Below are 16,920 nucleotides of genomic sequence, written 5' to 3' on the forward strand. Positions count from 1 at the left end.
TCCTTCTTTATTAAAAAAAAAAGTTAACTGTAAAACAGCCTTAAGCAGGTCCTTCAGGAGGCATTCCAGAAGAAGGCATTGTTATCATAGGAGATGACAGCTCCATTCATGTTACTGCCCCTGAAGACCTTCTAGTGGGACAAAATGTCACGGTGGAAGACAGTGATACTGATGATCCTGACCCTGTGTAGGCCTAGACTAATGTGTGCAATTGTGTCTTAGCTTTTAACAAACAAGTTTAAAAAGTTGGCCAGGTCCGGTGGCTCATACCTATAATCCTAGCACTCTGAGAGGCCAAGGCAGGAGGATTACTTGAGCTCAGGAGTTCGAGACCAGACTGAGCAAGAGCAAGACCCCATCTCTACTAAAAATAGAAAAATTAGCCAGGCATCATGGTGCCAGCCTATAGTCCCAGCTACTCAGGAAGCTGAGGCAGGAGGATCCCTTGAGCTCAGGAGTTTGAAGTGGCAGTAAGCTACGAATGACACCACCGCACTCTACCCCAGGCGACAGAGTGAGACTGTGTCTCAAAAAAAAAAAAAAAATTTTTTTTTAAAGTAAAAAAAACTTTTTTAATAGGAAAAAACTTACAGCCATGAGCAGTGGCTCACACCTATAATCGCAACAACTCAGAAGGCTGAAGCAGGAAGATTACTTGAGGCCAAGAGTTCAAGATAAAAGCTTACAGAATAAAGATATAAAGAAAGAAAATATTTTTGTACAGTTATACAATGTGTTTATGTTTTAAGTGAAGTGTTAGTCAAAAGTTGTTAAAAAGTTAAAGTGGTTTTTTAATTTTTTAACATTTTTAAAAAATAATTAATAATACTTGCCCAGCTAACTTTTTTTTTCTATTTTTAGTAGAGACGGGGTCTCGCTCTTGCTCAGGCTGGTCTGGAACTCCTGACCTCAAGCCATCCTCCTGCCTCGGCCTCCCATAGTGCTAGGGTTACAGGTATGAGCCACCATGCCTGGCCAAAAGTTAAAGTTTATAAGGTACAAAAGTTACAGTAAACTAAGGTTAATTTATTGTTGAAGAAAGAAAAATAATTTATAAGTTTAATGTAGCCTAAATTTACAGTGCCTATAAAGTCTACAGTTGTGTATAGTAATGTCCTGGACCTTCACATTTACTCACCACTCATTCACTGACTCACCCAGAGTAACTTTCAGTCCTGCAAGTTCCATTCATAGTTAGTACCCTAGACAGGTGTACCATTTTTTAGCTTTTATATGATATTTTTACCGTACCTTTTCTATGTTTAGATATATAAAATATTTACCATGTGTAACTTACAGTATTCAGTATAATAACATGCTGTACAAGCTTTGCAGCCTAGGAGCAACAGGCTATACCATACAGCCTAGGTGTGTAGGAGACCATACCATCTGGGTTTATGTAAGTCCAGTCTATGATGTTTACACAACAATGAAATTACCTAATGACATATTTCTCAGAACATATTCCTATTGTTAAGTGAGGTATGACCATATTTTGGAACTCTAGAGACCACTGAAGACTTGAAACTTCCAGGGTAAGACTTGGATGGTAAATTGCAGTTAATTTCTGTCAATTTCAAGTCTTAGCACAGTAGCCACTACCCATCCCCCAGCCTCATGGCAGGCATCTGCTCTTCGGTTCCTAGAGAAGCTTGCACTCAGCTTGTAGGAGGCAGGGCTCAAATACAGAAAAGAAAGTGGGGAGAAAAAAGAAGAAAAGATTTGGGTTCTTTGAGGGCATTATAAAAACTGGACCACAGGTGCTAAAGGACCTCTTCCATATGCTGGGGATCTTGAAAGCAGAGAGGGAAGCAACTTGTTAAATACAAGGGACCCTCAATTAGATTATAAGCAGATTTCTCATTAGAAACTTTGGAGACCAGAAGACAGAGGGGCTGATATAGTCAAGGTGCTAAAAGAAAAAAAAAAACAAAAACTGCCAACCAAGAATCCTATATCCAGCAAAACGTCAAAAGTGAGGGAAAGGGCAGGCAAGGTGGCTCACGCCTGTAATCCTAGCACTCGGTGAAGCCAAGGCAGGAGGATCACTTGAGGCCAGGAGTTCTAGACCAGCCTGAGCAAAAGTGAGACCCCATCTCTATTAAAAATAGAAAAAAATTAGCTGGGCACAGCGCTACGCACCTGTAGTCCAAGCTGCTCAGGAGACTGAGGCAGGAGGATCGCTTGAGCCCAGGAATTTGAGTTTGTTGTGAGCTATCATCACACCACTGCACTCTATCCAGGATGATAGAGCAAGACCCTGCCTTAAAAAAAGAAGAAAATAATTGAGGAAGAGCCTATAATCCCAACACTTTAGGAGGCCAAGGCACAGGGATCACTTGAGCCCAGGAGTTGAGGATACAGTGAGCTGTGATCACACCACTACACTCAAGCTTGGGTAACAGAATGAGACCCTGTTTAAAAAAAAAAAAAAAAAGTAAGGGAGAAATTAACATATTCCCAGATTTTATAAAAAGCTGAGGGATTTTATTACCACTAGACTTGCCCTGCAAGAAATGCTAAAGGGAGTCCTGTAGGTTGAAATGAAAGGACACTACACAGTAACTCAAAGTCCTGTGAAGAAATATAGATCTCAAAAAAGGTAAATGCATAAGCAATTATAAAAGCTAGTATTATTGTAACTTTGTACCACCACATTTGTTTTCCACATAATTTAAGAGACTAATGCATTAAAAAATACATAATTTATGTTTCTAGACATAATATATAACATATAATATGGTGACATCAACAACTAAAACAGCTAAGAAATGGAGCTATTGAAAGAACAGTTTTTATGTTACTGAAGTTAAGCTGATATAAATACAAATTAGTGTTATAACTTTAGGCTGTTAAATGTAGTCCCCATAATAATCACAAAGACAATAGCTATGGCCGGGCACAGTGGTTCATGCCTGTAATCCTTGCACTCTGGGAGGCCAAGACAGGAGGATTGCTTGAGGTCAGGAGCTTGAGATCAGCCTAGGCAAAATAGTGAGACCCCCATCTCTACAAAAAAGTTTTAAAAATTAGCCAGGTATGGTGTCACGCACCTGTAGTCCCAGCTACTGGGGAGGCTGATGCAGGAAGATCCCCCGAGACTGGGACTTGGAGGCTGCAGTGAGCTATGACTGCACTACTGCACTCCGGCCTGGGCAACAGAGCGAGACTCTGTCTCAGAAAATAAATAAATAAATAAAAATAATAAGAAAACACCTAAAGAATATACACAAAAGGAAATGAGAAAGGAATGTAAACATTTCACTATAAAAAAATCAACTAAACACAAAAGTAAACAGTAATACAGAACATGAGAGACAAAAAGCCATTAAAAAATAGAAAACAAATAGCAAAATGGCAAAAATAAACCTCTCCTTATTAGTAATTGGATAAAATATTATAAATGGATAAAACTCTCCAATCACAAGATTGAGATGGGCAGAATGAGTTTAAAAGAATATGATCCAATTATACGCTGTCTACAAGAGACTTATTTTAGATCCAAATACACAAGTAGGTTCAGAGTGACGGGATGGAAAACGACATTCAATGCAAACAGTACCCAAAAGAGAACAGGATGCCTATATCAACATCAGACAAAACAGACTTTAAACTTAAAAAAAAGTTGTAAGTGACAAAACAGGACATTACATATTGTCCTAGTAGGGACTCTCTGGAGTAGCCCGACCTTATGGCTCTAATAGACAGTAATCTGGTTGTGGCTCTCCATGGGTTCTGCCCCTGTAGCAGTTCTCTGCCTAGGCCCTGAGGCTCTCTGGGGCATCCTTTGCAATCTAGATGGAGGTAACCATGCCCCCACAGCTCATACACCCTATATACCCCTGGAGATGGCACCAAGAGGACACTACCATGGTTTACTGCCTATGCCCTTCTAAAGAGGCAGCCCCAGCTGCACCTGGGCCCACTCAAGCCACAGCTAGGGTGGCCAAGGAGCAGTGAACTGGAATGCGGGAAGCAGAGCCTTGAAATTGTTCTGTCCCCAAGGTCCAGGCATTCTGGGCTTACGATGGGCAGGACAGCCCCCACAGATGTCCAAAACGTCTTTGGGGTCATTCTTCCATTGTCTTGGTGAACAGCATCTAGCTTCCTTCTATCCATACTAATCTCCTTATCAAACGTTTGCTTGGCCATTTCCTTGGTGTTCTCTCCTGAACATGCTTTTCCATATTTTTTTTAAGTTTTTAAAACTTTTTTATTTTTTGTAGAAACAGGATCTTGCTATGTGGCCCAGGCTGGTCTCGACCTGCTGGGCTCAAGTGATCCGCCCACCTTGGCCTCCCAAAGTGCTGAGATTACAGGTGTGAGCCACCATGCCCAGCCATTTTTCTATTCTTTACAAAGTAGGTTTCCAAATCTTTAAGTTCTGCTTCCCTTTTGATTATAAATGTCATCTTTAATTCATGTCTCTCTTCTTGCATTTTACTATAAGCAGCCAAGAGAATCCATGCTGCACCCTCAACACTTGGCTTAGATATTTCTTCCAACAAATATCCTATTTCATCACTCAGAGGTTTTACCTTCCACAAAGCACTAGGATACCAACACAATTCAGCCAAGTTCTGTGCCATTTATAACAAGGATGGCCTTTCCTGCAGTTTCCAATAACATATTCCTCATTTCTATCTGAGACCTCAACAGAATGGCCATTACCATCTATATTTCTATCAACATTCTGACCAAGACCACTTAGGTAATCTCTAAGAAGACTGAGGCTTTGCTACAGCTCTCCTTTTCTGAGCCCTCGCCAGAATGGCCCTTAAGGCTCCTTTCCACATCATGACACTATCATTATTCCCCATTTAGAGCTGAGAAAACTATGGATCAGCAAAGTGACATAACTTGTCCAAGAGCACACAGCTTGTATGTGGTGAAGCTGGGATTCTAACTCGTCAGCCCGAGTCCAAAGGCCATGCCCCTAACCACTGTGCAGCACAGCCTTCCAGATGAGTAAGTGAAAGAAGCAGTGGGCAAGGCTGCAGCAGCACCGAAGGAGGGCTCTGGTCTAGGGTCTGTAACCACCCACCACGCTTAGTCTGGCAGCATATGACTCTGATCCAGTTTTCTTTATACCACAGCCCCCTCCTGTACCTCAGTCTTCCTGGCTACAGAGTGGGAAGAAAAACTCCAGCCCATTTTAGAGCCTCCAGATACTGGTTGCTGCCAAGAGAGAACATGTGCACACCTATATCAATCAGAACCAAATGTTACACAAACCACAAGTGCTGGCTTTGCTAACCTGGCACATCAGATCTCTGGGAGTTGCCAGTGTCACTGGCTTAAGTGATCCAAGGTGAAAGGGGTAGCCCCCACCCAGTAGTGACAGCCAAGAGAGGGATGGCAACACAGCAGGTTACAAAAGGCTCTGTAGCTGTCAGCTGTTAACAAGTGACAGGCCTGAAATCTCCAGGCCTTTTTCTGGGCAGGAGGAAAGATGCCAAATGCCGGCACCCTAGGCCGCCATGTCTGCTGAGCGGCCAGGTGCCCCAACAACACACTGTTGGCACTGAGAAAGGACATGAATCAGGAAGAACAAAGCAACACTTCAGGGCATCAGTTTCAAGATTATCATTTAGCTGACTGAAGGAAAACAAGCAACCTATTATAGTAATGTTCTTTCTCTGTTCTTAATTCTCACCCCCTCATCAAAATCCAAGAGAGTGATCTGTTCATACTGTATATCCAATCGTCTCACCACCAAGAACCACCGCCAACCCTCCACAGGCTTCCGCTGCTCTCCAGGTAAACAGAAAATGCCTTACCATGGCTGACCAGGCCTGCCCTTGCCAATCCCCCCAACCTCGTCTTGTAACCCAAATCCTCTCATTCTCTGTGTTCCAGCCATACTTTCACAGAACCCCCCATTCCCTCCCACCTCCAGAACCTTTGCAAAAGCTGGGCCCTCAGCCCAAATGGCTCTTCAGCCTCATGACACTTTTCCTAGTAAATACTTGTTTGTTCTTCACAGTTTTAACTCAAACATTACTTCCTCACAGAAGCCTTCTATGATGCCCTCTTAACCCCAGCACCAAGTCAAATCCCTGTCAAATGTTTTCATGGTACTACATTCCTTTCTTTCAATATATGTATTACAACGGTAATTTTACATTTTTGTGTGTGACTATAATTTGATTAATGTCTATATTCATTAATACGCTCTATGCAGAAACCATATCTGACTTGGTCACGACTGCATCTCAGGGCCTAACATAGTGTCTGAATGTAACAGATGTTCTATATACATTTGTTGACTGAAAGAACAAAATTTCAGAGAGAAGGGAAATGAAGCTCTATCCGAATCAAATGGTTCTACTTAGAGAAGCTGTTCTCCTTATGTGACCTTAAGCCAAACTATTCCTTCCCTTCCCCCAGTTGCTCTTTCCCAAATTTCTTCCAGAAGTTTCTTTCTATGGCCTGCCATTCTTAAGGCGGTGGTAGCCATAGTGATAAGCTGGCCTACAGCCAAAAGTAGTCTAAAAAGATATCACCTTGTCTGAGTGCTCCAGGCTTTCAAAATAAAAGTCCATAGCAAAAGCCCAAGGAGATAAAAACACAAAAACAAAAACAAAAAACACAAAAACCTCTACCACTAAAGACACCAAACCAAACAACCAACAGCCCCTGCAAGAAATGAGTGATCTCCAGGGCAGGGGGTGCCCCCAAAGTGACCCATTCAAAGGAAAAAGGGAAAAGAAGCAAGGCTATAGGTGTCTGAGACAGAAGTAGGTATACCATTCTCTGGAGGGATTTTAAACCCTCTTTTACCCCTTGGATAAAGCAGAGATGTACCCAAACATTAAATAACAAATTCTCCCCTGATGAGGCAGCTTCAGAGGAGGTCTACAGATTGTGGCTCAGAGAATTAGTATCAGCAGCTAAAGAAGATCATATAAAGTTCTAATTGAGGCCAAAATTCCCCCACCACCCCCACAGAAGCAGAAGGAGCTTCTTCCTGCCATACAGTTCTTTAGGGTAGACAGGTGGGGGTGGAGTAAGGGGAAGTAGAAGTATTTACTAAACACCACTTAGTGACAGGGCTGTCAGTGAAAAGTAAATGAGAACTAGATGAACACATACACAGATGGGTAGCTGAGGCTCAGCGACGTTAATCAACTTGTCCAACAACTATAGAAGGGGAAGGTCAAGAGTCAAACCCAGGCCAGGCACAGTGGTTCACGCCTCTAATCCTAGGCGGGAGGATTACTTGAGTCCAGGAGTTCAAAACCAGCCTGGGCAATACAGCGAGATCCCATCTCTTAAAAAAAAAATAAAAATTAGCTGGGTGTGGTAATGCACACCTGTAGTCCCAGCTACTCGGGAGGCTGAGGCAAGAGGATCCCTTGAGCCCAGGCATTCGAGGTTGGAATTTTAACTGTGCCACTGCATTCTAGCCAGGCAACTGAGTAAGACCCTATCTCAAAAAAAAAAAAAAAAAAAAAAAAAGAGTCAAACACAGGTGTGCCTGAATCAAAGACTCTTTTCTCCTACCCCAATGCTGCCTTTGTGGGTCATCTAGGAGACCCACTGTGCTCCACACCCCTTCACCACCACCTTCCTAAACCAGAATAGAGAACGTATCTCCTGGAAAGCTCTCTGGGAGAGAAAAGCCTGTATTCCTTGAGCGCAGCCCACCACAATTGGTATGTACAAAACTGAGATGCACTACCACTTCCTAGGTATAAAGCACAGTTTGCTGTAGGGAGTGGAGTTCATCAATTGTAGCTATGGGGATGTGGCTGGGTTTTAATGAAAATTCCAAATGAGCCCACAGGGATGAAGTCTGTTTCTCCTAGAACGCACTGCTGCCGGGCACCAGGATGGTAATCCTGCAGGCTAGAGCATCTTAAATCAAAGGACAGTGTGATGGAGCACACCATCAGAAAGACAGGACCTGCAGGCAGACAATCCTAGCTGAAGTCCCCGTAGCTCCTCTAGCTATGCAGATAAGGCAGCAACTCCATACCTGAATCATCCACACAGTATGTCCTACAAGGTTAAGCGCTCATTCGTTGTGCTATAGTTCAAGGTTAACCCTTCCCCCCTGCATTCATTTCAGAATCTGCCTCTTATCAAAAGCTATGCCAGCCAATTATTATAATGATAACTATTATGCCATTATAATAACATTATTGCACTTTTTTCCTGCACTTGACATCTGTTGGCTGATAGGTTTAACTGGTACATAAGCAATAATTATGCAGTGCTCTCTCCTTTCCAACTAAGCCTCTAGTCTAGTGTGACTCTTAACGCTAAATCCAACTGCAGCAAACGCCCAGCCCCAGCAGCAGTGGGAAACATGGCTCATCTGGACTCACCCACCATGCCTCCAGTGGTCACAGTGCCAGAAGCTGAGGCTTAACTACGTCCCTAATTGTCAACACACTCCCTCCCCCTCCCAGGAATGGAATTTAGGGGAAACACCACCCAGCAAGCAATTTATTGTTGAAAACCCCAACAGGGCTGGAGGAGTCATACACAGTAATACTCAGTATTGCAGAAGGACAAGCAGTACCAAATCACAATGTCACACACCACAGCAAGAGGAGGAGGAGAGAAAAATGTATTTCTCCACTGGGAGTTCTCAAATACATGGTTCCCAGAGAGCCATTCTGCCTGCTTCCCCACACATACTTCTTGGCAACTGCTGGCAAAATTGGCAAAAAGGAGAGCAGGAGGGAACAGAGGGCTATCTCCAGCTCCTATTTTGAAGCTGAGAAATCATCCTCCTAGCTGCTAGGTGGTCTTTATGCAGGGCTCACTAGGGCACAGGATGGAGTCTGGAGGCTAAAGCAGAGAAGTCAGTGTCAGTCAAAGCCTCTGAATGTACCTGTCACACGATCAATGACAAAGAAGAAAGACGTGAGATTCTATGACTGCAGAATATCAATATGTCTGAATTACATATTAGCCCTATTAAAGGCAACCCACAGTGAGGCTATATAAAAAAAAAACACATGATAAAACCAACCCTGCCAGGAGACCAGGGTTGGCCTGCTTTGTTCTCTACCCTGTAATACACAAGGCTTTTTTTGTGTTTAAGGCGGGGACAGGGGCGGAAGGTTATTTGAATTTAAATTACCAGAACACTATAATCTGCCTGCGAGGAGGAAAGGAACATTCAGGAGTGCCAAGTGCAGGCTCCTGGGACATGTGTGGCTGAGGCAGTAGTAGCCTGTGGGGCTTTCTCCTTCAGCCTCAGCACACTGCTCTGATCGCTTGGGAGCAGGCAGGCCACCAGGCAAGGACCAGCTAGCACAAAGACATACTGTTCCTGAGGTCTAAGGAGAAGATTGCCCTCTCAGAGGAAATTAACATGAAGCAACAGAGAATGAACGGAACCAGATATCCACAGACGTAACCTATCTAGGAGGGGTTTGGAGAGGTGCTACTGAAGGCAGGGACCACATCTGCCTCATTCACCACTATATTCCCATGACCAAGCAGGTCCTGGTACAGACTGAGTACTTGGTAAATAATTGTGGACTGAATGGTGACCAGAAAGAACCCTTGGGTTGGAACTGACTGATGAGAGCTAGAATCTATTAACAGTTGTTTTGACTATAACCTGTGGTAACAGATGGAACATGGTAAGCAAAAGTATTAATATATAAAAAAGAATCTAGAGAATAAAAATGAGTCTATCCCCAGTACTTGGTATGCTAAGAGACTGACAAGTATATTCCAGTCATATTACAGATATAGCCCGAAAAGGACAACGTGGGGAGGAGAGGAGAGGAAAGGAGAGGAGAGGAGAGGAAAGGAGAGGAAAGGAGGGGGCAGAACAAGTGGGACAAACGCTGATTGAGTGCCTAGTAGGTTATGTATCTGAAAACCCCAGGGGGCTTTACAGATAAGGAAACAGGAGCAGAGAGGTTAAATAACTCCTCTGAACTCTCACAGCTAGTACATGATTTAAATCTGGGCGTATCTGATGCTACGACCCAAAAGCTTTCCACCATACTTTGCCTTGGTTTCCTCCAGAGGGAACTGGCTTCCCAGCCAACCTTTCCTAGAGAGGAGAGAATGCTCTTACACATCCACACAAATCAAATTGGTAGTCATGTTTCTTGGAGTTAATTAGCTAAGTGGAACTGTGGCTTCATGGTCTCCTATGAATTTCATGTGTCTGAGACAGACCCCTGGAACTTAAACCAAGATGAACTAGCTCAGGTCCCAGGCCTGCAAAGCTGCCTACCAGTGAGGCCCTGACAAGATCATCAGCTGGTACCTCTTTCTAGGATGACTCTCTCTGGCGCCACATAGGGCAGGTGTGGGTAAGGAAAGAACCTGAGCATGACCTCTACATGCCCCTAACAAGTTCTCAGAGATTACCAGGGAGCCTCCCCGACCCTGAGCTATGTGAGCAATGCATAAAATTTTCTCTGAAGGCTTTAAATCCTGATTTAAGTAGAAATAGCAGAGGTAAAAAGCCATGGATTTCTGCTTTATACTTAGAAGCAAATAAGCCTTCCCTCCACAGTGCTCGCTGCCTCCCTGTAGCTTCCAGAGACCTTCCACACCCACGACGTCAGGAGCAGCAGAGGAGAAAGGGCAAGGTGATTTTCAGTGTTGTATTCAGGAGAGACCAGAGGTGAGGATCAGCCAGTGTTCCTAATGGAGGTGAATACCCTGGACAAACTCAGGGGAAGCTAAATAGTACTAAAACACACTCTGAAGGTTGTTTATTTCGCCTCCTGTATGAGGGCTTTCGCCAGTTAAAATGGGTTTTTTCAAAGCGTGAGGAAGCTGATGATTGACCCAGGTGCACAACAGCTGCTGGGAAGACCTGTGGGAAGGGCCACCCGGCAAAGGCAGGCTGTGTATGGTAGAGAGGGTCTCCAAGGAATGCCCTGCATGCCAAGCCATATGTTGTCAGGATATTAATCCAAACCCATCTTGCACACTTTACAATGTTTACTCTCTCTGGGATGTGGAGCATTAAATTATATCCAAGGACTACAAGAGCCCTTCCAATACTATTCCACATTTACTTCTTTGCTAAAAAGATTTGTAACCTGGAAACAAAGGCCTCTGCCTAATAGCAGCAATAATTCTCAGCAAAGAATAGGAAAAAGACTGTCAATTCAAACTCTCCTAAAAGGTATTGCCCCACTGCAGCTTTAGTTTACTCCATCCAGAAAATGGAGAAACCTACCACTGACCCCTTTACTCCAGAGAAGACAAGCCTATGTAAAGGACAGTCCTTAAGAGCGGCAGGCTCAACCAAAAGAGGAAAGAGGGATCACCACAGCTCCACTCCTGCCCCAACTGAAACAGCTCTGGAAACGGGTAAGAGAATGCCAAAAAGGACTACTTCCCTGACACAAGAACTAAGAGCCAAGGTGCATGAACATGAGGTAGGCTTCCTGCATTCGTCATAGCTCTTCCCTGACTAGCTGTATGGCCCTAAATAAGTCATTCAGACTCTCCTAACCTCAATATTTTTTACCACCATAAAATGGAGATATTGTAAGGATCAGATAAAATAGTATTACTATATTATATTTGAAAGCCCTTTGAAAACAGTAAAGAATAAAATTTGAAAACAGTAAAATGTTGAGTATACTTTAGGCCTGATTGTTATTCCAAAGACCCCTGGGTGAGAAACCCTAAGACACTTCTAGGGAGTAGAGAGAGGCAAAACGATCACCTCTGAGAGCCAGTCTACAGTAACTTGGTCCAGGTGTTTGCAGAGAAACTCACACTACAGGAGTAAAGACAGAGTGAAATTTGAAGAGGAAACTACACATGGGTCTGCTCAGGTACATTAAAAAATAATAGCAGCAGGTCCTCAAATAACATCGTTTCATTTCATTCAACATCATTTCCTTATAATGTCGATGAGAAAAAAAAAATTAATTTCTAGCTAGGCCCACTGCCTCTGGAGTCTGATCATTCTCCCCATGTCTGCCTGGGTTTTCTCTGGGTACTCTGGTTTCGTCCCACATCCCAAAGTCGTGCATGTTAGGTTAATCAGCATTTCTAAAAGGTCCCATTACAAGTGTATAGGTGTGGGTCCTATGGCGGATCCCATACAAAGTCAGTTCCTGCCTTGCGCCCTGAGCTGCAGAGATAAGGCTGGGCAAAAGGGCAAAAATTATAGAAGTCCTCAGATCACCACCTTTCAAGCGACAAAAGTTGCTTTTCATAGCCAGTGAAATCAGAATATAAGGAGGATAAAGCCCAGACCACAGATGATGTTCTACTGGACTGAGCCCAAGAGATGAAGTCACTAGCCATAGAAAATTATAGGATAATCCTAACCAAAGCTAGGCTTTCAATAAAACTCCGTCCAAAGTTTTCAGGTTATGTCCCCCCCTCCCTTTATTCTTCCACAAGGAACTTAAACGTGTGAAACTCGAGCCTCTACCTAAAGGTCACACAAATGGGTAAGCTATATAGGTCGAACCTCGACCACAAATGTGCTTTCATAGTCCCTGGGGATTTCACATAAAAATCTGGATATCTGGCATCTCGTAATATGAAATGATGAGGCCACTAGAGTCACAGTCACCCAATGACAATGACAGACTGAGCAGCAGCTGCCCCTCATACACACGACCACTCCAGTTTCACACAGGCCCACCATTCCCTGTTGCCTTTCTGTTCCCTGCCTGGCCCTGAAAACATATGAATTGGTGACCCCCAGCCAGTGAGTGACAAAGGAGGCTAAACAACTGGCTGGTACATCAGTTGACCAAACAGACTCTTAAATTCACAAGCATTTACTCAACACCCTCTATGGGGTGTTCCTGCCAGGAACTGTGCTGGGAGCTGGGTACACAAAAAGGAATGGGGGCAGTCTCTGCCCTCCAGGACTTTCTAATCCAGTTGGGTACATAAAGCTTACTCTAAGGAACAGAACTCCTTCAGGTACAAAGGGCTCTGGGAGTGGAGCATGCTGAATTCCCATGGCTGGGAATCAGGGAAGAAGTAGGATTTCAAAAGAATTGTTATCATTTCTCAGGTTTTCATGTATTCATCCATTCAACAACCATTTATGGTATCCATGCTGCACTGAGCATTACATTAATACTAAAAAATACATAATAAAGCATAGCCCATGGCCTTGATAAGTTCATATAAAAGAAACACAACTAGCCAAAATAAAGTATGCTCAATTCTATACTTAAGGTGTTGCTATGGGGACAGAGATGAGGACGTATCAGGTAAGGCTCACTGAAGAAGGTAGCTCTGCAACATAAAGTAGGGAACTATGGCGAGAGTACTCTGCACAAAAGAACTGGCAAACACAAACATGAGGCACACACAGAGGACCACACGGGCTGGTTTAGCAGGGTGAGGGGTACATGTGGGTGATGGTGCAAGATACAGTTAAAGTGGTAGGACAGGGATGCACTGCCATAGGCTTGGAACACCAAGACAACTTGATACATGTGGAATTTATTCAGCAGCCAGTGGGTGCCATTAAAGGCTTCCAGGCATAAGTGTTCTGATTAGCATTGTATATAGGAAGACCCAAGGTGGCAATGGTATATAATGTCCTGGAGGAAGCTAAAGCTAAATAGGAGGAGGCTTCTGTAATAATCCAGGAGCACAGTAATAGGAAACCAGGGAAGCAATCAGACTATGTAAGATACTGCAGAGGCTTGCCAAACGATATTTCCATGAAAACACTCTTATTCCTATTATTTTTACCAATTCAGATTGGCCCTCCCCTCAAATAGTAAGTTTTTACCTTGTTTCATTCAGAGAAGTAAGACACAGGCCATAGTTATAGTGCTCAAATTTTTTTTAAAACTCAGCTTGAGATCAAAATAATGAGAGTGGCTTCAGGGGCTCTTTCCCTACTCCTATTGCTACATTGAACCGGTTGTAAATCTCAAAGGGAGAGAGTCAACTTGAGCACAAAATCCAGGTCAGTGTATTTGTCTGTGACTCCCTGACTTTGCCCAAGGACCACAAATGGGCATAAAAGTAAGAAGAAAGCCGGGACAAAAGTGAAAGTTCCCTTAATGAGCTAATTGCTTCAAGTCTGGCTGAAGAGCAGAAAGCAACAGACAAGCAGAACACACTGCCTGAGGGACCGAGGCAGGCTCTTGGCCAGCTGGCCCTTCTCCAGTAAAATCCTCATGTCAGACACTGCCCAGGAAACAGGTCCTGCTGGCTCAGGTACCTGCTTAGAGAAAATCTGAAAACGCAAGAACTGAGCTGAGTAAGTAAAGAAATGGCAGAGAAGCTGCAAGTTTCCTTGCTATTCGCAACTTTTAGTTACTCAGCATGAACTAGCTGTAACTGTTGATGTGAATAAATAAACCAACTAACAGAGAAGACAGACAATGATGTGACAGTTAAAATAAAACTTGCTTGGCTGCCATAACCTATCCTCAAACCAAGTCTTGGGCCAGGAACTAGAAACTGTTGTCACTGTTGATGACAATAATATAGAGCATTTACATTGTGCCAGAGGAAGCACTTACCATACATATTCTCTCAACTCTTAAGACAGCTACAAAAATAGGGATTACTATTTCATTCTACAGATCATGAAACTAAGGCTTAGAGAAAATAAATAACTCACTTACAATCTGACAGCTAGTAAGTAGAGAGCAGAACATAAACCCAAGTGAGTCTAAAGTGTTTTCAAACCACTCTGACATACATTCATTCCTTCTCTTTTTCTTTTAGAGATGTATTAAAGGTTTTCTTGGGTAACTAAATAAGGTCTGTTGGTACATCCAGCCCCATTCTTTACATACAGAAAATACAGTAGTCTGGCCTGAGTACTATCTACTTGTTTCTAATATAGGGGAAGACTTCAAATCTATTTCCTCTGAGGTAAGAACAAAAGGAAAAAAGGAAACACACTTCAACATGAGTGGGAGGAAAAAATAGCATGACAGCCAAAACTCTCACCAGTGAGGTTGTAAGATAATATACAAGGCAGTAAGTGAAGGCAGGGTCTTCTCCTTCCCTGGAGATTTTTAACTGCAAAAGCTTCTTGCATCTTTACAATGGTTTAAACAATTCTAACAACTTCTATGGCCACCCTATGTAACCCCCTTGTCTTGTGTCCCAGCTCTATTTAACACTAGAGTCCCACTATTATGTGGGTGTCCTAAAAAAGTTACGTGGCCCACTTCACTTTTCTGGGGTTCAGTTTTATCATCAGCAAAATAAGAACCCACTGAATGCAAAACTGAGGCATTGGGTAGTGACAAAACTGCAAGGGTATCTCCGGACTCTTCACTCACCCAAGGAACCACGAACAGCCAGCTGTGATGTTTGCAAGGAAATAAAGACCTCTAGAATGATATCTTCCAGCCCTAAACGCCATTACTTCAGACTTTAGCAGCTAGGCCCAAGGATGGAGACTTTACTTCAAGAATACAATCAAACTCAACTCCTCATATGAGACTGAGGGTTAGGGGAGCACAAAGTCGACCTTAAACATCTTGCTAAGGAGCTTGCCCCTTACACTTCCAATACCTACTACCCACTCCACTCAAAGCATCCAATCAATCTTGTCTGTATTGACTGTCCTACTTTATGTTACTTCCACTGAACCAAAGTCTGCTAGTTTTTTAGAGTTTAGTCAGATGGCCGCTGCCCCCTTGGGAACCCCCAGAAACTAAAGGCATTCAAGCATGAGCCTATCCCCAGGGGTAAAGAAATGTCCATTTAAAGTCTACTAGCCAGGCATGGTGGCTCACACCTGTAATTCTAGCACTTTGGAAGGCCAAGGCAGGAGGATCACCTGAAGCCCGGAGTTCAAGACCAGTCTAAGCAACATAGCAAGACTTTATCTCTACAAAAACTACAAAAATTAACTGGGCACGGTAGAATGTGCCTGTAGTCCCACCTACTCAGGAGGCTGAGGCAGGAGGATCATTTGAGCCCAGGAGTTTTTTGTTTTGTTATGTTTTGAGACAGGGTCTTGCTCTGTCACCCAGGCTAGAGTACAATGGTTTCATCCATAGCTCACTGCAACCTCAAACTACTGGGCTCAAGCAACTTTGAGGTTGTTACAGTCTTTTGTTACAGTGTTGGGTGTGTTACGGCTCAGGAGCAGGTCTCAGTAAACATTCTCTCTGGCTTCCTCATCCTTTCTGACTGTGGGTCATATGACCCTCATTCCAGAAGGATTCCACCCCATAACCTGAAGGCTAATTACTTTTCTCATGGTTGTTCACAAAAACCCAAGAAGACTGGGTTCAGAGAGATTCTAGACAGCTGAACCCCTGGAGCTTTCCTAGAAGATGGTGCACCCAGGGAAGGAGGCATTGAAGCTCCATGCCTCTGCCCCCATACCTCACCCTATGCATCCCTTTGTCTGGATCCTCTGTAACATCCTTTGTAATAAACCAATAAACATGGTTCTGTGAGCCCCTCCAGCAAATTAATAAAACCCAAAGAGGGGGTTGTAGAAACCCCAACTTGAAGCTGGTCAGTAAGAAGTTCTGAAGGCCCAGACATGCAACTGGTGTCCAAAGGGGGGTGCAGTTTCGGGGAACTGAGCCCTCACCCTGTGGGATCTGACATCTCCAGGTAGATAATGTCAGAATTGAATTAGAGAATACCCAGCTGGTGTCTGCTACTTGGTATGTGTGGAAAAACTCCTACATTTGGTCATAGAAGTCTTCTGTGTTGGTAATTGCTGTGATTTGGAGTTTAGATCAGGTGAGATAATGTTCCTCTGCTTTTACTAGTTTGGTGATTGAGGCACCGAAAAAGCTTGTGGTAAACAGCTGTGCCTTCTAGATAGAAGACAAACCTTGATGAGTATGTTGGAAAAAGAGTATTAGATAAGACCATGCATTTTCAATGGATGCAGCATCACCATGAGGGAATGAAAATTTATTCTTGGGGGATAAAAATCTTGGATATTACAATGGCTTGTGATCATCCAAAGGGCACAGTACATAAACAGATACATGGTAT

At 43.4% G+C, this 16,920-nt stretch overlaps 1 protein-coding gene across 1 annotated transcript in view; it reads right to left on the reverse strand.

Annotated features, from left to right (window-relative positions):
• The window catches only part of SIL1 (SIL1 nucleotide exchange factor), a 195,929-nt gene that overhangs the window by 174,201 nt on the left and 4,808 nt on the right, over positions 1-16,920 (reverse strand). The window lies entirely within an intron of this gene.

Source organism: Lemur catta, chromosome 5 (assembly GCF_020740605.2).
Source record: "Lemur catta isolate mLemCat1 chromosome 5, mLemCat1.pri, whole genome shotgun sequence".
Lineage (NCBI taxonomy): Eukaryota > Metazoa > Chordata > Mammalia > Primates > Lemuridae > Lemur > Lemur catta.